Here is a 24,426-nt window from a genome sequence, read left to right on the forward strand (position 1 = left end):
AACCATAAAAAGCCGTTACGTCCTTGAAATGGGCCGCTTTGGAAATTGTGAAGTTGTAGCATACTCGACGATACACTGAGAGGCCAGTAGCCCAAAAATGCATTTCTTTGTGATTGTGATGTTAAAAAGACATTGGTTATCAAGTCGGGCACAGATATGCTAAACTCCACCACTCTAGCAGTAGTCCTTTCACATCCAAAACTCTTTTTAGTGAGGGCTCTGAAATCTTGTTCACACAAACTGACACAGACAAGAAAGCCCATTAACAGAACACCACATACGACTCTCGCAGGGTGTCTAGCTGAAGTGTCACAGGCCATGCAAGGGATCTTTCAAGACCCCACCTTTTGGATGGCGTGTTTAGATAAATAGAAAGCACTCGCAGAAAGCACTCGAGCCCAAGAAGCCTACATACCTTCAAACTTGATCAGTACAACCCAGGAATGACGGACAAGAGAAAGAAATAGCGCTTTTGCACCAAGTCCTTAATACTTTAAACTCGATCTTCGGATGAGTTGCAAAGGTATTGGGCTTTGGCAAGGTCAGATTTATAAAAGTCTGCGTGGTATTTGAACACGACTCAATACTAGGAAGTTCTCAAATATAAATTTATCCAAATGATTTTCAACCATGCAACACACATATTGTATACGCACTTGAAATTCCGAACATTATTTCTCCACACACCAAAGTTCTCTCATTAAAAAATGTAGTGAAAATAGAGGGCCACATCCAGCTACAATCCATTACGATATCTGTCAAAAGATTACCATATTATGCACAAAAGTGGTGCTTACCTTGATTATTCATTAAAGGTTGCTGTATCAGGGCATTTATGCAGCCAAAAAAAAACTTTTACTCACATAATTTGAGCTCTGAACACACCTACCCAAAATTAAGTACACTATTAAATGTTTTCGCGTTACACTAGACAGAAATTTAGACTCCAAGCCACATGCTGATAACTTAAGCCCTAAGCTGGCACTAGCAGGCTATGGCCTCAAAGCTGAAAGCATTTTCATCTTCCTGTATTAAAATAATTTGCTTCTCTCTCTTTCATTCTCATATCGCATACCATTGCAAACCATGGCCTTGCACATTTAAAACCTGTTTGGACACAACTGTTTCACTCGAAAAATTAGCGGTGTGAATAATGCCCTCTTCAGGTCTATTGCATTCGAGCAGTGATTTATTTTTCAGGGTGAAAATACTTCTCTTCACAAAATCCTCTTAAATGATTGTCTTCATTTCAAATGATAAGGCAATAATATGTAATAATCACTCATTATGGTTAGGCATGCTTGTGATTCCTACCCATAACATTAAAAATGACACAAAAAAAGTTAATTTACCACTTAACGAAAACACGTATGGCCAATCGCTGTTTCAGTATCACGGTTCAAAATAAGGGAAACCTTGCCAATAGAAGACTGCTTTCAACATGATGTTCTCCATAAAAAGGTTCAACCTTTCAAAGGACAGTTAAATAAGTTCAGGTGCCTACATGGAGCCAATCTATGTTCAAATTATATCATTCCTGCATCGAACTATGTTTTCTATCATTCCAACTTATTACACCATTGTACAATCCTGTTTTGGAACTGCTGCACTTATGCATGCATACCTTATGTGCCAATGCATGCTTTTGCTATTGACCCAACAGTTGTTTGCTGGTGTTTCCTGTGAAGTTTCATGATGAAATAAATTGAATGAGCATTTCTGGTGTTTCTCTGGAAATGAGCTTGCAACCTCACCTGGGGAACTTCCTGTGTCCTCCACAGGAAGGCCACCAGACACCCACGCGACGACTGCACTCTAGCTGGAACAATGGAGATGGAAATATGAATATGGAAAGATGGAAGTTCTCAAATATAGATTCAAATGATTTTCAACCATGCAACACACATATTGTACACGCACTTGAAATTCCGAATATTATTTCTCCACACACCATTGTTCTGTCATTAAAAAATGTAGTGAAAATAGAGGGCCACATTCAGCTACAATCCATTACGATATCTGTCAAAAGTTTATCATATTATGCATAAAAGTGGCGCTTACCTTGAATATTCATTAAAGGATGCTGTATCAGAGCATTTATGCAGCCAAAAAAAAACTTTTACTCACATAATTTGAGCTCGGAGCACACCTACTCAAAATTAAGAACACTATTAAATGTTTGTGCGTTACACTACGACTCCAAGCCACACGCTGATAACTTAAAGCACGAGTAAGGTGTCCACTTTCCCGGGGGTCCAGTTATGCGCCTCTCCTAAAACCGAGGGTCATTTTTGATATCTATCTGTGTTGCGGCGCTATACCATTTTAGAGTCTGAGATATGGGCAAAATGCGGCCCCCACCGCTAGGCAGCATCGTACAACATTCAAACGCGCTGGGAACCTCGTGTATAAACAGCACAGAACAGCACTTTGACACATTCCTCATCTAAGTGTATACTACACAAATCCCTGGGTCATTTTTTGTAGGTGCTTTTGTTCACGTTTTACGATTTTTTTGTACCCCTTACCATTCAGCTACGCGCCGTGTCGCCGCCACTGCCGACAGATGGCGCAAGTAGTACATGTCCAGGAAAGCTGGGCATGGGAGAGCTAAAACCTTCCCTGATTCCGGAACAGTGTTTCAATCTTACCATAGAAAGCATGCGTAGTGCTTGCAATACCTCCAGGAGTCCAGGAATGCGAAACATTTTCATAGCGACTCTACTGCAAATTGCCGCAAATGCACCCCACTTCTAATGCATAACACAGCTTTGGCCACCATCAGAGTCGTGCCAAAATGAAGAATTTGTGCTGAAAAAGTTTTCACGAAATTATAGCAAAGCATAGGTACTGGGCATTCTACACGCAAAGTATCAAATCGCTTTCTTCGCTGTGCTCAGGCCTTTCACTAGACAGAATTTATGTTAATTTTCATCAGGGTAGATTTTTTGTTTAAAATGAGCATTGCGGCGGACAACAAGGAAACGGACGCAGCCCCTCATAGGTTCACGGGGAGTAGAAACATGATGCTAAACTTAAAACAGAAGCTGCGCTCGGCTGGAGCGATTGTTGGCGGAGAGCATTTGCAGCGAAACCAAAGTCGCCACGCTGCAAGCGAAGCGTGTCGCCCGTCCCAGCCGCATCGCTAGTGCGCCACCTGGAGAGACCTCACAACCGTGCACATTGCGGCCTGTTGCCGAAGTGGACAGACAGAACCACGAAAACAGATTCCTGGCGGTGCTACGCTGCATCTTCGCACGCACTCCCCTGGTGTCTTTTATACAGTGCGGACGTCTGACATTTAACAAAGAACTGAGGCGGTAAAAACAGGCCGGCGAAAACTTCCTTACGATCAAGTAAAACCTGGCGAGGTTTAGATGCTTAAACAACACGAAACAATCGTCAACAGTACAAAGCCGAGGATGAGAAATGCAGAACGATACGCGCGGAGCTGCGCAGTCCTTTTGTTTTGCGCTGCCATTTTGTCATTCTGCATTCCTTGTTGTCCTCGCATTTTTCGCATCGCTTGAAATTCCTAAAGGAACTCCTCCAGTGCTTGCTATAACCAGAAAAGCGCCAGTAATCAAGACTACTCAATCCTGTGCAAGCGCACTTTGTTACATTCAGCAATGCCTGCGATACCAGAGAATCACAAGGCACCGCATCAATGCCATATCGTCCCCAGCGCTTAAGGTGGCGGTTCCACTGCCGCCATCTTGCGAGTAGTTCATATTCTGCCACCAGGCTACGACACTGATCCATCACTGAGAAAGTGTCTACCCGTCTTGCCCCCAGCGACCCGAGACTGGTTTTGGTTGAGATGTTGAGATACGTGTCCGGTCCTTTCTTGACCCGTGCACCTGTGCTGCGTGAGGGTTCTTTTGTTGCTGCGCCTGCCTTCAGAGGATTACAAACGAACCATGGCAAGCCCGGCTGCTAGTCCTCGTCGTGCGTGGGGGGAGGTGTTGGCTGGGGTGGTTCCGCATGCTTCTTTCTCTGCCTGTCCCTTGCCAAAGCCAAAGAGAGTGGGGCGAGCCGGGGCAAAGAGGGTACCGTCTTTGTCCAAACGGCGTCAGAGGTGAGGTGATCCTTGTTCGGGATAAGGATGCCAGCACGGGAACAGAGGACCGTTTCCTTCTCTCTCTTGTTTAGCCTTGGCTAAATAGCCGCAGAAAGCTGTACCGTCGATGTTACTATCTGGAGGGCCTCCTTTGAGGGAATGTGCCGTTTCGTTCTTGAGTTTTACGCGACTACAGACTTTCCTGTTTTCAATGTCGTGACATATATTAGTGGGAGCAAAGAAAAAGAAAAAAATAATGCTGCCCAGCCCGCATCGCAAAAGGCACAACGTCGACACAGTGGAAACTTGGGAGAGTTAGTGATAACTGTCGACATAATTGCACAGAGCAAATTAGTAAGTAAGCGAAAAGAGGAAGCGGACGCCAAAAATAAGGAAGGTGTGAAATAAAGAAAATTAATTATGTTTATGTCCCATGTATATATTTCTAGCGTTTTTTTTTTTTCAATGAACCTTATAGTTGAAATCGGTGCCTTTCTTGTGTCCTTCCTTCTGCCCTCGTCTTTTGCGCGTTCAATCACTTCGTCACTGTTGATGCATAGTAATATTAGTAGTAGTCGGAACACTCCTGGTCTAGAGTGTAACCTGCTAACTATAGCGCTGAAAAAAAATATATTTTTTTATCAAATGATATTGCATCTATGATAAGAAAACTATAACAAAGACAGCTATACAATTTAGTCAACGCTCAGCGTATGCCTGTCCAACCTTATAAACTATGGTTGGTAAAGAAAAAGGCAGAGAGAAGTGGGCAATTGTCAATTTCTGTTTACCCTTGAGATGAATCGACATTGCGCAAGAGACGTGAAATTGCTATTGAGAGGGTTAGCACCGCAGGGTGTCGGAATGTGTTTACCTCAGAAGCAAATATTCGTCGTACATGCGGCGGCACCTTGCAACCAATTCCGATCAACTTCGACGGAATTTTGCCAAGGCTCACAAAAATGCAGTATACAGATGCATACCATTCACGAGGCGGACTCGAGACTTTTTTATAGACATTGTACGAAGAAGAACGGGGGGGGGGGGGGGGCGAGGTGTGCAGGAATGCTGCCAAAAAAAAGGGGTCGGCTACAAAGTGATAGTTCTGTAGGCACCTAGGGTGACCCCCTCCCCTCTCTCGTTTGGACCCTCAACTTCGTGCTCTTATTCATTTTAGACGTACGTCTTTCTTGTATCCAGTTCGCATCATTAGGTTGCTTATTCCCTCCAGAATTTTCCATCGCGTGTTGAAATGTATATCTTTCTAACCTTGCGTCGATTTGCCTCGATTTGGTTGGGTCAAAGATTGAAAAAGTGCGCCCGCGTATGTGTGTGTGTATGCGTGCGTGTCCACGCGCGCGTACCTGGAAACTGTAGGAACAGCTGCTATTTTCACACCGTCTATTGTCAGGAAACTATAGCCTCGTTTACATGAACCCGACTTCGGCGGGTCGAGCCAGGAGATCGAGTTGAGCAAGGTCAGCCCAACTTGACTGCATGTTTACATGAACTCGATTTTAGCGAGTCGCGACCGGTTCAACAGCAGCGGCACCAAGCGTCGAACGGCGCAGCGGGAAAGGGCAGTGGCAGCCGGGAAGATTGCGGCATGCACGGCTGCCTCGCAGGCGCTACGGCGCAAGCGAATAACAGGTTCGCATTTATCACCCCGCCTTCCACTAACCCTACTCAGACCGGTTTACGTGCTGTCTGCTGTTGGGGTCGAGTGAGTCAACCCACCCCCTGCAGCGGAGTTGACTGGACTCGCTCCCTCGACTCCCGGACCCGACTCGTTTACATGAACCCAGTAACCGGTTTTCAGCTCAAATCCTCCACTCAACCCGTCATGTAAACACCGCTTATAACGTGCTTGTAATCATTTGCCGAGAATTCCTTTTCCTGCGGCGCTAGTCTACCCCGCCTGCAGGAGGGGCGCGCAGCAAGGGGAGGGGGCGGTCCTTTGTGCCAGTTCCCGAAAAGGGGACTTCTCAGCACTATAGTCGGTTACAACAAAAGAACGAAGCGGCACACGCAACTCAGACGGAGCTCTCCAGCCAATCACGTCGATTTGTGTGGCTGTGCATGCAGCCAAGTCTGCGAAAGAGAACGAAGGAGTCGGCGCTTTGTCCCCGTGTCGCCGACGGTGGATGTCCTTTGTTCGGGATAAGGCTAAAAGAATAATAACGCAAAAAGAAAGGAAGAGATTTTGCTGCCCCGGCATCCGCCATCGTCTCTAGGAGCACCTGAGCAGGAGCAGGGGAAAAGACAGGGAGAAAGGCGAAGGTACTAGTAGGTGTGGTGCCCCCGTTAATTGTCTCAGCTGCACTGGCCACTAAAGGGGGAGGGGGGGAGAGGGCTGGGCTGCTCACCTTTCGCATAGATCCGCGCGAGAGCGTCTTTTTCGCAAAAGCGCTGAATGCTACAGGTGGGGTCATATTCGGCAACAGACGGTCGTGGCAGCTTCAGTCTCCACTGCTGTCGCGGCGCACCTGTGGTGACCGAACAGAAAACTGTTCGGTCGACGCGCTTGGCTGGGCGGTCTCCTTTGATAGGCATGTGCTGCTTCGTTCTTGAGTTGTACCCGACTTATATACCACATGGATTCATTTCAGCGGTGGAACATGGCGCCCTCTGAACCACGGCATTCGTTTGAAAGAAGTGCGAGTCTAGTTCAGGAAAACTGCACCTGCTCCATGGTTAGTGCTGAAATAGTGCAGCTGCAGCCGCCATGGAAGCAGATGTTGGTTTGCGGGTTGTGATAAACGGCGGAGACTCAAGTAACTTTCACTCGTCGACAAGCTAGAACGCTGCTCGAGTTCTCCAAAGAAACGGATCGAGGCTGGTTCATGGCAACATGTTATTGTGATGTGCGGTTTGCACATTTCTTCATGAGATACGAGAGGTTGGCTGCCGCTGATGTAGGCTGTAAACAGCTGGCTCCAATTCATTGGCATCGCAAAGGCTAGCGACGACCAGGCCTGCACTCGACCATCCGTTTTGGCAGCAGACAGTGCCAAACTGCGCTCAAAGTGCCGGAACTAGCGGTACACACCCGCCGCACCGCCGCTGCCGCAGAACTTTGCCGAACTGGTGCATTGAGTGCAGGCGAATCGAGCGCTCTCCAACTTCCCCTCCACAGCGCTAGCCGGAACAACGAACAACCGGCAGCACGAAGCGAAAGCCTGTCTCTTCCCTTTCCTGTCGCTTTAGCAATGCCAAAGCTGTCCTCGAAAAATAATACGACGCCCAGAATGCGTTTCGTAGCGTCAGGTGAAAAAAATTGGCAGTGGCTTAGCACTTCTATGCCTGGATATACGTAGCGTCAAGTGATCCGGTGTTTCGGCCGCACGTTTCGCCTTGGCTGCTCGACGGCAAACTGCCAGGCGACAACCTCGGGATCGGAAGAATTTACATTTTCCAGTCTTCTGCGCCGTTTGGCAGCGGCTCGACTCTCGTTAGCTTACCAGAGCTTACATGTTGAGCGCGACCGTCATTTCTCCGCGCACCCTCCTCGCGCATGCGCAGTAGCGCGCGGCGCAACTGTCGTAAACACGAGGTCACGCGTCGGAGAGGAGCGCACGCCGGCGGCGCCGGCAGCGAGGAGCTCGCACCGGCGGACCTGCGCCTCTCGTGACGTCACGCGGTTCTCGCGCTGCGCATAACAGGCGGCGCACACTCGCGCAAAACTCGGCTCTGACCCGCGTAGTGTGGCTTTACTAGCTTTACGCTACAAAACAATCCAGCAAAGCAATATGGCGGAAATCTGCTTGGAAGTTCGACACACACTACATAGGGCAAAATCGAGGGAAACGTGCGAACATCGTAGAGGTATCGTTCCCTCTCGTGAACACCTCCTGATTGTAAATGTTTAGCAGCGCCACACTCGTTATTTTTTTGAACTGTGATTATTTAGTACACGTGCATGTGTGTAGATGGCGCTACTTACTAAATTTATCTACATTTATCGCATGTCGCTGCGTTATTGCTATTATTGTTTGTATTCTGTGGACTTTGTTCTTGGAAATTGTTACAAGTTGATTAAAGGAATGAGAGACCGACATTTTAATAGTATATTTGCCAGAAAAAAAGAAGCCGCGGAACGTTTCAAGAGCTTGTGTCCTTCATGAGGAGAACAAAAAAGGTAGCTAAAATCAACTAGACATTGCGCATTCCCCAAAAGCCGTAGAGTAAAGGCGATGCTTAGCCGCGTAGAGCGAAGTATTAAGTTTCTTCACGCAAAATCTCAAAACTGCCACGCGCTGGTTACCTGAACAATTTTGCATTCCGTTTTTAACTATTTCGAAAAAACGCTAATTTTGATCAGGAATAATTTTTAAACTAAACAAGGCAGACGGATGAAATTTTCAGAATGGAAGGGCGATTAGACGATCTCAAACTGTACAAAAAGGCGCCGCAATGCAATACATATCCCAAAAGTTATTGCAGATTACATTGTTCTGTTTTCTATGCTTTTCAAACATGTGTGGCTAATAAACTAATACATACACGTACTTCTAAATGCTTAACTATGTTGATTAGCATCCGATCTCAAAGTATCTCGAAAGATATTTCTCTAGGTGCAAGAGGTTTTTCACAATTTTGCATTTCCTGAGACAAGTTGAGCTCAACTGCCAGTTTTCATCTTTGCGTTTTCTTTTACAGTTGAAACAAATTTGCAGCTACCGTTAAACAAAATGCATCTTTTGAAAGCAGAGAAAAGTAGCTTTTTGGAGATATCTGAACCATATTTATGAAGCGAACGAGCGAGGTACAGTCGACGTACAAATATCACCAAAAATGGTTCCCGCTCACCGTCAGTGGGACCGCCACCTTAAAGGAGCTCTGAAATGGCGCTCTAATAAAATGGCGGTATGCATGGGATGCTAAAGCACGCCGCGTTAGGAATATTGTCCAGCAAGATTTTTTTTTAATGCACTTTGTGGAAGCTCAGTTATCTGTAGTCAGAATTTGAATTTCAGCTTGTTCGCGCCTTTCCCTCTACTTTTCTCACTTTTTTGCACGCCGCCTAGTGGTGCGGAGCTTCCCGATCCGCCGGAGCTATGCGGCTTATTGGCCGCGGCCATGGTAGCTGCCTAAGGTCTGAAAGAATGTAACCAATAGCCACCTATCAACTTGTATACGCAGGTGTGGGTGACGGAGTAGGATGCGAGCATGAAAGCTTCGCCGGGAAGGGCTCGCCAAATTAAGAGGGAAGGTGTTTCAGAGCCTTTCAACTGCCCCCTCCCCCACTGCCGCTGCATCTGATCGGCGGGTCTACGTGTCAGTTGCATATGCCACTTACTCATCACGTGGCCGGCTGGCCTATTTTCACTGTTCTCTCATTGTTTTACGTCATCTGTGTTCAAATTTTGGCGCCATTAGGCGATGAGAGATCAGCTATGAAAATTAAGACACGTGCGCAGAATAGATGCCACAAGTATTTCGCTCAACGATGCGGGAAGATACGCATCCGGGAGATGGCTCTAATAGCTGTTCGATATATCTAACCTACGCTCCGTACGTAGACGCCATCCACAGACCCTCTGAATTTTAAATGGGAGTAGTGGGGAAGAAAGAAGGTTTTCCAACACCTCCTACATAAGAAACAAACAGAGTAAGACCACGAAACTAGGAAAATAAGTTATGACACAAATTTAGAGCAAATAATGCGTCGGTAAACTTGATCCGGCTTTCACTGCGAAATGAGTGACTTCCCTCCACTTTTCCTCTCGACATGAAAGCTTCATTTCATTTTTCCAAAGAATAATTCAGAGGTACTCTAGATTTGCCCTGCATGGAGATATTATATCTATAAGTATCGTGTGCTGAGGTTGTCCACGCGACTTCGCACCTGCTGCTAACCACAAAAGGCCATCATGCAAATTTAGCTTGTCCAGTTATAGCCTTTATTCGTAGAGTGTCGGTCTGTGAGTGGGAGCTCAATACTCCACTTTAGCAGCGGTCAAGGAGCACTGAATTCGTCCTCCCTTACCCTTGAGACAAGCGGATTCAGTACATGCCGATGCGATGTGTCATCCCTTGACATCCACAAAAAAACTACATTTTATACTTTACTTACTGCAAATATTTTCAGCCTTTCCCACTCGAGGAGCCGGCTGTAATAACGCTGCCGTTCTTTTGGTCGCGACGAGACTCTGAAAATACGGCGTCACAGAAGGCACATAACCAGGGCAGCCAGGGGTGATTTCTGCATAGAAACCACAAAAAGTGCTCTTTGCAGCGCCAAAAAGCGAAACCTTACGCACATTTAAGCGGCGATTTTTTTGCACCAAAAATTAAGTGCTTATGTGCAAAGTGATGGAAATTCAAATTTTCTTTGGATTAACTTATGGAGTTCTGACGACATTCTGGCTGCCTTTTTTTTTTCGCGGCAGTGAATATTTTTGAAGTGTGCTCTATACTCTCCCAAGTCCTAATGAATTCTGGTCGAGAGGACAGCGACATGTTGGATAAAGATTGTTGCCCAGGTCTGGGTTTTCTTGACATTCCCAAACTGTGTGAAATAGTGTGCCAGGTGCTCCACAGAAGGGGCAGAATGAATTGCGTATGTCTTGATACCATTATCTCATAAAGTAGGGATTGGACAGTTTGCAGCCGCCGGATGATGTGTTCTTCAAATTTGCTACGGCTTTTGTGAGCTAGAAAATATTTCCTTGTAACAATCTTATCGTAATCTTTAGTTTCAGCGTAGCTTAGTAAGGGTGAGGCATCGTTAATGGTGTCAGAGAGAGGCTGTGTGCCAGATGCTTGGAGGAGGGCAGCTCGAGCAGCTGTGTTGGCCACCCCATTGGCCGTCGTTGAGAGGTGCCCTAGTGTCCAGACCATCAGGACATTCTGGGGATTGGACGTTTCGAAAATGTTCCAACATGGAATGCCCACGCAGCCCCTAATATAACTAAGTACCGCTACGTGTGAGTCGGACATAATCGTTTCCTTGCTATTCTTGGATATCGTTAGTGCGATAGCTGCTTCTTCAGCCGATGTGGTATCCTATACATACTATTTCTCACCGGAACAAGCTGCCAATTGGAGCTGCGAGTGCTCATCGTGATGTATTTTTATGGCTATCAATGATTGGTGATTTAACTGTTCTTTCAAATATTAGTTGAACAAATGTACTGCTGCTTCTTCGGTTGTATATTATTTGTTTAATTTATCTGTATACATTGCTTCTTTGTCAACCCTCACTCCCCCTTTGTTCTTTCTCTCATGTGATTTTATTCAACTGCTGGTCACTTTAACGTTGTACCCACTCCCCTGCTATAAAGCTTCGGAGCTGCAGGGTGTACTGAAAATAAATAATAGAATAAACTGCATGCTTGCCGTGCAAAAGCTCAAAGGATAAACTTCTGAGTAAGAGACTAAAAGGTGCACGAACCCCAGCATAGCAGCACATGAAATGCGCTCACTGAGTGCCCTTTCAATCGTCCGCAGAAAACATGGCAGAGATAGGCAAGTTGTCTACTAGCGCTGCTTCATGGAACCCCCGAGAGAGAGCCCATGTAGCTGTCGCTCCTTTTAAAAAGCAGAAGAGCCTTAGTCATGCCGCCAAACTTCAGTTTGGTTTCCTGATCATCCCAGCAGTGCAGCCTGCATAGAGATCCAGCAGCCTATAAGCTGGAGTTTTTAATAAGTTGCCGTAATTGTCAAGCAGTCATGTCTGAATACATTGCTGAGTAAAGACTAAGATGAAAAAGAATGCCAATTTCATTGAAGTGGAAAGTTTCCATACGTTCACTATTCACTGGCTTGTAACCGTACACAGGAAATGTACCAGGTGTTTCAGGGAACACATTAAAAATTAAAAAAGGCTTTTTGGAGAAAAAAAATGGCATTTGAGGCACAGTATTACTAGTGTTGGCAAACCAAGAAAACTGGTCAACTGTCTTCAGTAGTAAGCTGGTTAACGCATTTTTAACTTTTTACTTGTAGAGTTAGGCACCTAGCTGCAAATAGAGATTTGTACCCGGTCGCTAGTAATAGCCATATCAGTTCTTAGCATTTCGAAAGCTACCCTTGGCGCTCTGGCTTGACAAAGTTTGGCTTTTTCCACTAGCCACGTGGACTGGAGGGGTTACTTGACATGCACAAAAAAACTAGTTATTTTATACTTTACTTACTGCAATTTCAGCCTTTCGCGCTCGAGCTGCTGTCTGTAATAACGCTGCCTTTCTTGTGGTCCCGACGAGACTGAAAATACGGCATCACAGAAGGGACATAATCAGGGCAGCCAGGGGTAATTTCTGCATAGAAACCACTAAAAGTGCTTATTGCAGCGCCAAAAAGCGAAACCATAAGCACATTTAAAAGGTGTCATTCTGACTTTAAGCGGCAATTTTTTGCGCCCCAAATGAAGTGCTTATCTGCAAAGTGTTGGAACTTCAAAATTTATTTGGATTAACTTATGGAGTTCCGACGTCATTTTGGCTGCCTTTTTTTTTGTGGCAGTGAATATTTCTGATGTGTGCTCTAAACTGTCCCAAGTCCACTCTCCCCGAGTTTCCTAACTTTTGTCTTTTTAAAATTTAGCGAGGGGCTAGATTCTTCTCCCCCAAGTAGTGAAGCTACAACAAGGTTTAGACACCTGAAATGAATTGTACCTCACTCTTATCCCCACTCTGGCTCAGATGCTTTCCACACCAAGTGATCCTGGTCACTTTGCATGCTTCCGAAAATCCACCCCCTCACCCCCCCCCCCCCCCCATTCTTATCCAACCCTTATTCCTTTCCCTACTCGTACTGCAACTGGCGCCTGGAGCAACCTTGCACTTCCCTCTGCTAAATAACAAGCACAGGATGTCTGCCGGATCTTAGCTACTAACATCTGCCAACGACGTGCCCAGAACCACTCCATGTTTTAAGAATGCTCGAATCAATTACCGTGTATTGTACCCGGGAGCACCCTTTCATTCATGAGAGGGCATTTCTCATAATATTTTAATTAATTTTTCTGGCCGGCGTCACAGTCAGTTACCCCACGATTTGTGCGTATGCTTAGATACTTGTATATCTCACGTCTAAATACCTTCCAATCCCGATGTATAATCATTGGGGCCACCACTAAAAACTGTATGAAATGATGTCTGCAAGCATGGTTAGAGTCCTAAAACCTCCGCCTTCATTGAACGCATCTTCGCCAATGTCACCTCTTTTCACCCTTATGCTTCCTCCCACCCTTAGAGAGTGTGGAGATAGTGGTCTCAGACTCAATGGAGATGTCCTCGACTGACCGTGACAAGCGCAGCCAGACTCCTTTGCTGTCCAAGCTCCCATTCCATGGGTTTCGTAGCTTAAGCCCTAAGCTGGCACTAGCAGGCTATGACTTCAAAGCTGAAAGCATTTTCATCTTCCTGTATTAAAATCATTTGCTTCTCTCTCTTCCATTCTCATATCGCATACCATTGCAAACCATGGCCTTGCACATTTAAAACCTATTTGGACACAACTGTTTCACTCGAAAAATTAGCGGTGTGAATAATGCCCTCTTCAGGTCTATTGCATTCGAGCAGTGATTTAGTTTTCAGGATGAAAATACTTCTCTTCACAAAATCCGCTTAACTGATTGTCTCCATTTCAAACGATAAGGCAATATGTAATAATCACTCATTATGGCATTATGGTTAGCTGTCGTTAATTCACCAGTTAACGAAAACACGTATGGCCAATCACTGTTTCAGTATCATGGTTCAAAATAAGGAAAACTTTGCCAATAGAAGCCTGCTTTCAACGTGGTGTCCTCCATAAAGAGGTTCCATCTTTCAAAGGTCAGTTAAATAACTTGAGATGCCTACATGGAGCCAATGCTTTGTAATAAAATTATATCATTCCTGCATTGACGTGTGTTTTCTGTCATTCCAACTGATTACACTATTGTTCAATCCTGTTTTGTAAGCTGCTGCACTTATGCATGCATACTGTATGTGCCAATGCATGCTTTCGCTATTGACCCAACAGTTGTTTGCTGGTGTTTCCTGTGCAGTTTCATGATGAAATAAATTGAATGGGCATTTCTGGCGCTTCTCTGGAAATGAGCTTGCGACCTCACCTGGCGTACTTCCTGTGTTGTCGACAGGAAGATGACCAACAAGACACCCACGCGACGACAGCACTCTAGATGGAAACATTGAGAAAGAAATATATATATGGAATACGAAAAGATGGAAGTTCTCAAATATAAATTCATACAAATGATTTTCAACCATGCTACACACGTACTGCATACGCACTTGAAATTACGAATATTAGTTCACCCCACACCAAAGTTCTGTCATTAAAAAATGTTGTGAAAATGGAGGGCCACATCTAGCTGCAATCCATTTCGATATGTCAAAAGATTATCATATTATGCACGAAAGTAGTGCTTACCTTGAATATTTATTAAAGGATGCTGTAACAGGGCATTTATGCAGCCAAAAAAAACTTTTACTCACGTATATTGAGCTCCGGACACACCTACCCAAAATTAAGTACACCATTAAATGTTTTCGGGTTACACTAGACAGATAATTTGACTCCAAGCCACACGGTGATAACTTAAGCCCTGAGCTGGCACTAGCAGGCTATGGTCTCAAAGCTAAAGGCATTTTTATCTTCCTGTATTAAAATCATTTGCTTCTCTCTCTTTCATTCTCATATCGCATACCATTGCAAACCATGGCTTTGCACATTTAAAACCTATTTGGACCCAACTGTTCGACTGGAAAAATTACCATTGTGAATAATGCCCTCTTCAGGTCTACTGCATTCGAGCAGTGATTTATTTTTCAGGGTGAAAATATTTCTCTTCACGTAATCCTCTTAACTGATTGTCTCCATTTCAAACGATAAGGCAATATGTAATTTATCACTTATTATGGTTAGGCATGCTTGTGATTTTAATATGACACGAAAAAAATGTTAATTTAATAGTTAACGGAAAAACATGTGGTGAATCACTGTTTCAGTACCATGGTTCAAAATAAGAAAAACCTTGCCGATAGAATTCTGCTTTCAACATGGTGTTCTCCACAAAGAGGTTCCATCTTTCAAAGGTCACTTAAATAAGTTGAGGTGCCTACATGGAGCCACTTCTGTGCATAAATAGGACCTACCATATAGACACGCACCATTCTAGTTGAGTAGCTTTGGAGCTCTCTGTAGATGAATCTGGGAAAGAATAAAAACCTGGTACCCTTTCTTTTTCTAATAATGGGTCCAATGCATCAAGAAATGAGATTTTGAAATGTTTAATGTGAAACACAACAAACCTATTTACTTCAATATTTTACCAGAAAAACAAAGTAAACCTTCTTTATGCTAGCCAATTCCTCTGCTATGTCACATCTCCACTTTTTTGCTTGCCAGTTTGCTTCTGGAGCCTCTTTCATCTGCTCTGCACCTCCCTAAGTGCCTTCGGCTACTGTCCTTGTCACGCAACCATGTCATGATGTAACGCCACGGTTGTATGCCAAATGCTTTAGCAAGCTGCCGGAAATATCACAGGGCAGAAACTGGGGCCATGCTCTCATCACCGAATGCGTGAACTGCATCTAAAATCATAATTAGGAGATGTGTATTCAAAAACGTCCTTTCTTTCCTGTGCACAGTCGGACTAGTTGGGTAAACCACTCAGTGGACTTTTGCCTTCGCTTCTGGGGTCTTTCGAGCACAGGGTGTGAAATGCATCCTTATCGCTACCTAACATATCGACATACGTGGCCCAATCTGCAGCATGCATCTTTTCCAAGTCTCTTCAACAAAAAAGAAAGAAACATCATTGAAATAGCTACCTAGATCTCATAAAATCACGCACGTCAACTTAAGTAAGGAAAGCGCAAAGCAAAACATGGCCGCATTCAATTAAACATACAATGTACCTTATTAGCTTTGTCTGCCAGGTGTTAAAAAATCAGCAGAGGTAAACGGAATTCCCAGTTTTGCTTCAGAATCATCTTTAACCGCAGAATTGCGAGCGGGTGTGAACTCCGGTGAATTTGGGTGCCCTTCCTCGCCAGTTCAAAAACCAGGCTGTTCAGAGAGAAATTAATAGAACATTTGGAATGGGCTGCTGGGAAAGAGCGCAGGAACAGGGACAAGAGAAAAGAAGTTGTTTGTTTATGTTTGTTTATTAGGGTTTAACGTCCCGAAGCAACTCAGGCTATGAGGGACGCCGTAGTGAAGGGCTTCGGAAATTTCGACCACCTGGGGTTCTTTAACGTGCACTGACATCGCACAACACACGGGCCTCTAGAAGAGGAAAGAAGACGATGGGACGGGCAGCGCCTGTCCCGTCGTCTTCTTTTCTCTTGTCCCTGTTCCTGCGCTGTTTCCCAGCAGTATGTACCACCTCGCTCAACACGCCGTTTTACTGAAATTTGGAATGAGCCTAGGTGGCAGATGACGTTTTAGCTGCAAATTGTACGACAAATTAGCGTTCCACTCAAATGTCAGTTATTCGCTCTTTAAGACTCTTTACAACTGCACAGAAATAGATGCTACAGGAAAACTCAGGATGCACTACATCACCCATACCCGCCCATATGCAACGACATAAACATTGCATGAAGAAACAAAATGACCCCGCCCTGCGAGTGCTGCACGATGGTATTGTTCCAGCGCCTAATGCACATCTTTATTTAAAGCAGCAGGTTACCTCGCGCACCTGTTATACTAACCCAAGTGTTTTCGAGCTCTCTAATTACACGAAACACTGCAGGAACCAAAAAATAAAAAAATCTTATCTAATTTTTCAGTACTCAAAAACGGAGAGGGAAGCCAGACATAGTCTATCATGAACTTTTTCTCGTGCTCTGTGAAATAAAGTGAGACAAGCAAGCATATTGAGAACAGAATATATAAATTTTTTCCCATTCCGACGCGACAAAAAAAAACAGAACAAAGAAAGGCATTGAGGTAATAATATAGAAAAATTCTTGTAGTAGTTAGTTTTTGTTTGCTTGGTTCTAAAATCTCTGCACCGATTTGACATACGAACTGCAAAAGAATGCTGCTTTGCATCCGAAGCTGGACTGAAACTGCACCGCGTGAACACACACCTTACACTCAGAAATCCTGGCTCGACACCCAGTGCGTTAACTCCCTTGTTTCTTTCCATGCATCCAAGACAACTATCGACTCACTCTGAAAGGCCTTGTGCACCCTGGGTGAACCCACGTGCCTGACCTTCGTCTGGATGCGATGCAGGTATTCTACACGAGCTCTGCAAAAATTAGCACACACAACGAAGAATCCTCTTGAAGCAGCTCATATCTCATGGCTGGAGATCTACCCTGCAACACACACACATCGAAAGTATCTAAGAATGAAGCCAAAGTAGGGTGTGAATTTAGGACTGTGAATTCCTTATGCTTGCAGACTGGGTAATTCAGTGTATGTGAGACCTATTATGTAAGAATTTTATAAATATAATTACACCCTCTCATCGCCAAAACCACCATTTGACACTTTCACTACACATACATCAGGATGATGTAAGAAGCATTTCTGATCTTCCTTCTCTGACCGATGTCCGAAGTCTATGTCATCCCCGCTAGGAGCTCCCTGTGTAAGCAGCACGTCTTCCGCTCTACCACGTCCCGGCAGGTTACTCTTCCTGGTCCTGACACTGTGCTCACTTAAAGCTCTATTAACACAGAAACAATGAAGATAGAATGCAGAGAGAAGTACGAATAGTTGACTGAAAGTAGTTTTATGCCAAAGCAAGTCATAGAGAGCCCGGTACGAATTCTCTTGAAGGAGAAGAAACCTGTAAGCGAATTAGTGATGCTGCTGTTTGTGATAGTATTTTGTGCAGACTATGTACAGATAATAAAGTGGAATGACTTTCGCCAAAATCTGGAATAGTGCCTCTTTTAATTAAAAAGAAGCCGTGCTTTCCATGCTGACAAAGACTCCGCATGTGGCAACCGTGCACAGTCCAGTCTTCTACCTGTGCCCCTGTCTTTCTTAGATTTGTTCAATTTGGGCACAGGCCCAATGGACACTTTGATGCATTGGAAGCACGAACACTTTACGCAGCGTCAGCCATTGCAATGAAGGCCGGTTGCCTCAGGCTCAAGCCGGTGGGCAAATGGCAGCGGCGTCGTTATTGAGAATAGTCGAGAAACGGACCAGTGCCATCCTGAACTCGCAGTAACATTCTACAGCTTGGAAATCACAGCTTTCAAAATATTACAACAAACTGCAAAAAAGTTACAAGAATACGAGTAGGCAGAATCAGTGTTTTGAACATTGAGCTTTAAAGTTAAGGTAATCCAGGTACGTATTTGCAAATGACTTCAAAGTGACTGCCAAAAGCCAACCTAAAAGCATTTCACACAAGTTCGTAGAAATATACAAAAAATTTTTGCATGATCTGATACTATTGACACCGTGAATCTAAAGGAGTTCTAAAACACATTCAGAGGAGAGCACAACACGCTTAATCCCTACAGTGTGTTGCCATAAAAACCTGAGCCGAATAATACACTTCTGAATGCAGCAGAGAACCCACAATCACGTGCGACAACCAAATTTCACATGCTTAGCGCTCCAAATTTTCCACAAGTGCAAACAATGCCTAACAACAGAATCCTTACCTTTATACATTGGCAGGGGCAATGCTTGAACACTGTCGTGTGGAACTGTGCACCTTTAAAGAGAAAATAGGCGTCACTGCCAGAGCCTTTAATAAATCTTTCTTTAAACAGGCCAAGATGACAAAATTTCCAGTTTCAGAACAAGGCCTACTTTGCTTCTGCCAAACGCTCTGCTTAAAAGCTAGGAACCACAACTTAACACATTTCAAGCTCAAAACTAAACACGCAACTTTACACATCGCCGGGCACGGTCAGGCCAGAGCCAGGCCTCTCACAAACCAGGAAAAGTTAAAAGCGCCACATCTTTGCAGGCTACTAGGAGAGCCTACAGATAGGCATCAGTAATTTATAGATCACAGGTCTCCATTTCTACACTTCACAGTATGCAACACCATGCAATTTCTGGACTACCTAAGTGCTCACAGACTCACATTTTCCCCAGCTTTTCGATGAAGACAGTGATTGGCCCTTCGTTGGGCTCGAAAGTTGGCGAGCCGGCAGAAGAGCGGCAACCTTCCAGCGTGCAAAAAGTGACAAGAGGAGAGGGAAAAGCGTGAAGACACTGAAAATAACAATTTCACTAAAGATAACTCAACTTCTATGTAGCGCATTACCAAGTTCTTGCTGGAATATATTCGTAGAGCGGTGTGATTTAACATCTCAGGCATACCGCAACTTTATTAGATTCCCTTTAAGAAGCCTTTTATAGCCGTAACAGAGCCCACTTGATCGAGACATTTTCAAGTCTGGATTTTCTACAAACAACACAGCCTATGCAGATAGATCGCACAAACAGCCTCCCGAGCCTTCTGGCCTCTCCCTCACAATCTGTTCGTACCAAGGTTACTACTCCCACTAAGGTGTCCGGTTTCTGAAGTCAAGAACGGTACGTGACTGCCTCGCACCACTGACATCAGCAGTCATTGCCACCAAGGTGGCAGCCAGTGAATGAACGTCGTGCGGTATGAACGGCTTTCAGACTTAGTTTCTCGTGGGCGGATGCTTTGTACCGCAGCACTTTGTGGGCTGTGTACAATTGCGCAGATAATCAAAAGAGCGGGTGCATACTCTGCAATATTAGCCGGAAGCGTGAGGCAACACTACTACTGCACGACTGTGACTATACGTAAAAACGCCAGTTTGCCCAGCTATTATATTTCAGCGAGGTAAACCCCTGTCACTATATATTTCATCTCAGGGCAAAAAGTCAGCCGCCGAATCCCTCGACAAACTTATATGCGAAGATATTGTGCGTATGTCGGACGTGTAATCACCATCTTAATGGTCAGCTGTACACGAAATGTAACGAATATGTGACACTTGATTAGCAGATACCCTCGGTCCTTCCTGTGAAGACCATTCGCACAGGCAATGTAGATGGCAACATACTAATTCGGATCTGATAAAAAGGAAGCCTTCCAGATTGTGCCAGTGGCATTCCGAGCCTTTCCAAAGTGTGGTTCACGGCTTAAGCATAGGACTACTGCCAGAATCGTGGATATACTCTGTAGCCAAAATACTGTGTTCGTCGCCAAGAGTGTAGCTCCACACCCTGTGAGAACTTACTTTTTCAGAGAAGCATGCCACTTATAACTAAAAAATACCTCTTTGAGGTAGTAAAATGGCTTCTGCAATATAGTACTAACAATTTTGGCGGATGCCAGAAAACAGATGGATGCTGGTAACTAGTAAGCTGGTCAACTTAATTTGAATAGTTAATTTTTTAACGATTAGAGAAAGGCACTTGATTGCAAATGGAGATTTTGTAGCTGGCCATCAGCAATAGGCAAATCAGTTTTTAGAATTTCGAAAGCGCGATCACTGTGGGCACTGTGATTCAAAAAATTTCAAAAACTTCACGCGAGATTCGAAAATTGCCTTCTGGCAAAGCACACATAGCGACATCTGCTTTTGTACATCACTCCAAGGGGGCAAGACCATAACCACTGAGCCACTGCGACGGCCAGGTTTGAACCATTACGACACCAAGCAGTACAAGCGCTTGGTGTCGTAATGGTTCAAACCTGCCACAGTACAAGCGCTTGGCAGGTTTGAACCATTACGACACCAAGCGCTTGTACCGTCCTCTCTTTTGTCAGGACAGCAGCGTGGGCATGTTGGTTACTCATTTGTGATGGAACAGCAAAAAACACCGGGGGCAACATACATGTGCTGACTTACAACTCATTTTAATTTCGAAGAAACAGGGCTTCTTTTAACTTCTTCACACCCTGAAAACACATGGGTCACAACTATATTGTTAACGATATCATTTCTGATGGATGAGCTTCCTGCTCAAGGGTCTCAGAGTTTAAGACCTGCGACTTGAGTTCAGTAGAGGGCATGCCTGCGGGGCCTATGAGCACGTGATTTTTGAATATGTGAAATTCTCGAAAATCTGCTGAGCCACAATGCAGATAGAAATTGTGTCATCAAAAATTTAGATACTATAATATTGATGTTACGACTCACCAGCTACAAATAGAACTAGTTCTCTCTCTTTTGAAGTACCCCAAACTGCTATCACTATACCACAGAAGTTGTCTTTATACATCAGAAAGCATACTGTCAAAAATTAGTGGCGGGCTTCCCTGAAACACCCGGTATATACATTGAGTCTGGCTGTCATCACTTCCCTATATCACAAACATATTTAATCTTCGCCGTAGGTCAGCGGTAGATAGGGTGACTTTTTTATATATGGCTGCGATCTTGATGAATCAGCCACAAGCAGTGACTCTCATGGATGTGGAATGAGAAGAAGCGCAGCAGGCACTTAGTACCCCAACTCCGATGGCCACAGAACCCCAGGCCATGACCTTCGCCGCTGCAGTACGCACTCTTGAGCCCCCAATGACACCCCATACGTCCTCTCCACCATGAACCACTTGTTCCAAAACGCTGTCTGCCTGTTTCTGCCTGACCAGCCTACAGGCAACGCTCAAACGCCACGAAATGCCACGCCTAGAACTCTTCCGACAACTGTCCGCTACGCTTCCAATGCGCTGAGGCCGCATATTCTTCGTCACTGCACCTATAGAAGAATCGGCCTGCACAGCAACTTAATTGATGCCCCGTGACCAAAACGCAGCCAATGGCCCCAGACCTGCGCAGAGAGGATTACGGGTCATTGAGCTGCCTGTCCCGCTCACCATCACTGTCCACACCACGTTTCGCATTGCTGTTCGCGGAACGTGCCGCAGTTCCGCAGAGGAAACCAAAGAATGCAACTTTTGGAGGTGAGGTTGCTCACCAGCGAAACAACGAAGATCCTCCACCGAACATGAAGATGTTGGATCTGCCACGCCGACGCCGCACACAAACACGAGAATGATGAAGGCGCGATTGGGCTTCAGAATGACCACATCAACCAGAAAAGCCCTGACGACGCGAGCTACCCACCATCCACATACCCGACAAAGCCGTGACCCGACGCACACAGAAGGCCATCGTATTACGTGAACAGGGTGATGCAATGCGCGAGTGGCCATCAAGGGACACACCTTTCCTGTGACCTTCGTAGTACTACAGCATGGTCTCGCGATGTGATACTGGGAACAGATTTCCTTAATGAGCATCAGGTGATCATCAACCAGCGTTCCAAGCTCATCACACATTCAAGAAACGAAGCTTTGCCTTCGATGACAAGCACAAAGAAGCATGTTGGCCTGAGTGTCTGGGTGAACAAGGGAGCATCCCAAGCCGGTCAAGCGTCATGGTCACCGTAGGTGCCACAGATGCCAAGAACATGAAAGCTCTCAATGAGGGGAACACGGAATTGGTTCTAGAGTGCGGAATCGGCTTCGCAAAAGGCATACTACACATCCGCAATGGCCAAACTGAAGTGATGCAGACGAACTTCAGCGAAGAATTCCGGCACGTTAACAAAGGAACAAGGATTCCTTTCATCGACGAACTATCCGACATTCTCGACGCCTTCACCCTTTCCCGTCCAGACAATTTACCTAAGGAAGATCACAAGCACGTCTTAGACATAAACCATGTCCTGCCCCAGAACAAGCAATACCAGGTCCGCTGTCTGCTTTGAAGCTACAGTGAGTGCTTCTCGTCATTGCCGAAGGCTCGACAAATGCAGTTTGCCAAGCATCGTCTTGTAACCGACCAGCACGCCAGACCTCTCCTCCAGAGCCCCTACCGTGTGTTGCCCGGATATGCTTTGCGACGACGTCATTCAGCCATGAAAGAGCCCCGGGCGGCACCGGTTGTTCTAGTGAGGAAGAAAGGCGGCGCACTGTGATTCTGCGGTGATTACCGACACCTGAGCAACATAACAAAGGACATCTACCCTCTTCCTCGCATCGATGCTACACTGGACTGGCTGTGCATGTGCTACATGTGTATGCATGTGCTGTGTAAAAATTGTGAGCTGATAAAATCAATATTAAAAATGCTATTTATGGATTGAGTAACTCACTGATTGATTGATTGAATGATTGAACCTTGTACACGGGAAATTCTCTTTCCAGCACATAGGATAGCTCTTGCTCCCGAGTCCCATTAGTGGAGCATGCCAAGACCACTCGAAGATGTCCGCCCAATAGTGGTTTCCAGCTTCAGCAGGCATAGCAATACTTAATTGCAAATCTGCGCGTCAGCGTCTAGCATCTAAGCTCGGACAAGGCATCAGTATCGAACTGGCCGCAAATTTTATCGGAATCTAGACAGGCGTGTCGCAACATTCTAATGTGGAATAGCAGCCTAACATTCACACGACCTCGGTTATATACAACGCGGATGACAATCACGGCGCTCTCGTTACTCCTTTTCCATGAGCGTCCTTAACAGCTCTCGGCAACTGACGTTGAATGCAGCGGTGCCATCACTGTGCACCTTGCCTTGGGCTCACCCTCATAAACATTCTTTCTTTTTCCTGCAGGCCTCATTTCTGGTACTCCCACTGCGAACGACGCTGTTGCTTCGGCTTCGCTCTGAACCGCCGATATCCAAAGTGCCGAAGCGCCTGCCAGAGTCCATGCACAGCGAAAGAGGAAGCAAACAATGACACCAAAGAAAAACGGCGCGGCCGCAGGCGTCGACACAGAAGCGCCGCTTTAAGTACGCCCACCCAAGCCCTGCCGCAGATGCGCAGTGTTTGCACTTGCCTCTTCGTGGCCCATCAGCCTCGCGAACGACCCTGAGGACGCCTCGCCCCGTGGAGAGGTACACGCGTGACCCCATCACTACCGAAGGTGGGGGAGGAGTCGCTCGCGTGATAATGTAGTTCGTGCCCAATTAACTCCGCTTAAGAACGGAATTCTTCTCGCCCGGACTTCCTCACGGGAATAATTAATTATTTCATAGACGTTATTTATGACCAAGCCTACTTATACAGCATCTGTAGGTTTAGATCGTGACAGACGCCTTGGGCTTAAGTGTAGGTTAGCTCCTAAGGTATTCAGTGACAAAACTGAACAGAAAGCAAACTAGCGGAAGCATCAACCGCATTTCTCTGTCTGGAAGTGACAGGAAGAACTTACAGTACGCTGAAGCTTATCGGAAGCCGTCCAACTTTGGAATACGCGTGCTGTTTTTAAGTGCATGGATGCTCAGAAATAATTTAGTTATGGCACACTGGAGAGGCTCTGTAGATTATCATTAATGATAATTATGGCTCACCTACATGATGTGAAGGGTGCCAGTTTGCGGTAAAGCTCATGGCTTCAGTAGCGCAAGCCTTAGACAGTAGTGATAAGAACATCATGTTAGCGTGCCGCCTATCGGCGTGCTCAATGCACTACAAAATGGCGGTCA

The 24,426-nt window shown here is 45.4% G+C and overlaps 2 protein-coding genes across 52 annotated transcripts in view; both read right to left on the minus strand.

Moving 5' to 3' along the window:
• LOC149357393 (uncharacterized) overlaps positions 1–14,190 on the minus strand; it is a 172,333-nt gene extending 158,143 nt beyond the window's left edge. For 42 of the 50 annotated variants that reach the window (XM_089584625.1, XM_089584638.1, XM_089584617.1 and 39 more), the window contains exons 1-4: positions 14,124–14,190; positions 12,199–12,268; positions 10,137–10,265; positions 1,755–1,819 (exon numbers count right to left, since the gene is read on the minus strand). The gene's annotated coding sequence lies outside the window, so the exon portion shown is untranslated. The remainder of the gene's footprint in view (positions 1–1,754; positions 1,820–10,136; positions 10,266–12,198; positions 12,269–14,123) is intronic. The other 8 variants (XM_089584600.1, XM_089584593.1, XM_089584603.1 and 5 more) reach the window with 6 other exon arrangements.
• Positions 14,191–21,471: 7,281 nt separating this feature from the next.
• Positions 21,472–24,426, minus strand: part of LOC149357394 (uncharacterized) — a 38,959-nt gene continuing 36,004 nt past the window's right edge. The window contains exon 11 of one of the 2 annotated variants that reach the window (XR_016291814.1): positions 21,472–22,882. The gene's annotated coding sequence lies outside the window, so the exon portion shown is untranslated. Of the gene's footprint in view, positions 23,636–24,426 lie in introns of both variants that reach the window. The other variant, XR_016291813.1, reaches the window with a different exon arrangement.

Source organism: Amblyomma mixtum, chromosome 3 (assembly GCF_055824585.1).
Source record: "Amblyomma mixtum isolate Tamu chromosome 3, ASM5582458v1, whole genome shotgun sequence".
NCBI lineage: Eukaryota > Metazoa > Arthropoda > Arachnida > Ixodida > Ixodidae > Amblyomma > Amblyomma mixtum.